Genomic DNA, 1535 nt, shown 5'->3' on the forward strand with positions numbered 1-1535 from the left:
ACATATATTCTCATATATCTACATACATATATTCTCATATATCTACATACATATATTCTCATATATCTACATATATATTCTCTCATATATATACACATATATTCTCATATATATATATCAGCACAAATGAGTCTGAAAATTAACAAAAAATATATTTGATTCACAATCATAATAAAACTGTAAAGAACCTACAAATGAACAGGAATGTGCCGGATATATGTAAGGTGAGCTATAAAACCTTTCTAAGGAAAATAAAAGACATCTTGAGAAATTATTGGTGTGAACCATGCTCCTGAATGGCAAGATTCAATATTGTAAATCTGTCTAGTCCTTTTCAAATTAGCTTGTAAGTTTAAGTAAGTGGACGTTTTGAAGTTGATTTGGCATAATAAATGGCCAAGACTTACATCCAATTTTCAAAGCAAAGTAACAAAGGTTGAGGAATTCAACTAGATATTAAAATTTAGTTTTAACAGACAATATTTCACCGGTGTGAAAATAGCACAAATTGAAGAGACATAGCAACATCAGTAAACAACATATATGTTTACCTTTCAAACTCACAAAGATTTTCTAAAGGATAATATTTAATGTTGATAAGTGTGGGGTAAGATGGCTATTTCAGGCACTGTACAAAAAAAAATGATATATTCTTTCTGGAACTCAATTTGACAAAACATATCACAAGTCTTACAAATACACATATCAGATCTAGGATTTTCAATTCTAGGATATGTTCTAAGAAAATTGTGAGAAAGAAAACCAAAGATTTGCATATAAAGATATTTATGTGAGTCTTACTCATAACAGCTAAACAGTAAGATAATCTAAATGTCTAGCAATAATGTCTCATTAAATAAAATATGGTTCATTCATATAATGTATTATGTAGACTCTAATAAATACTAACTGAATAAATTATTATAAATTCAATAAAAATCACGTGGGAAAATATTTAATGGAATGGGAAAAGGTTGATAAAATAAAAAAAAGATAATTGTATTAAAATATAATTCTACTTATATTACTTATATAATATTGTACATATTCACAAAAATATCTGGAAAAATGCATTAAAATTGTATTCAGTGCATTATCCATGGTTTTTCTTTTTTATAGTTTCCATATTTAAAAAAATTTATACAATTAATATGCATTATTTCCATACAAGTAACAAATAAAAACATTATTTTAAAATTGTTCATTGTCTCACATCAGGGAATTCTTTCCCTGGGCTCTGTTCCATTATTCTGGAACTAATATATACATATAATTGGTTTACTTGGCTTCCTATCATCATTTATATTGGTTTATGAATAGGTTGACTGCAACTTGTGATTAGTCCTAATTTATGCCAATTTCTTGCTATAATTATCAACCCCAGTTCACGTCCCAAAATGTCCCAGCTTGCATAATGAAATATATGTTTGGTCGCTCAATTTTATTCATTTATTTATTTTTAAAATTTTTGTTAATGTTTATTTTTGAGAGAGAGAGAGAGAGTGAGAGAGAGAGAGAGACAGACAGAGTGCGAG

The sequence above is a fragment of the Herpailurus yagouaroundi genome, unplaced genomic scaffold (assembly GCF_014898765.1).
Source record: "Herpailurus yagouaroundi ecotype Mexico unplaced genomic scaffold, PumYag 67702, whole genome shotgun sequence".
Taxonomy (NCBI): domain Eukaryota; kingdom Metazoa; phylum Chordata; class Mammalia; order Carnivora; family Felidae; genus Herpailurus; species Herpailurus yagouaroundi.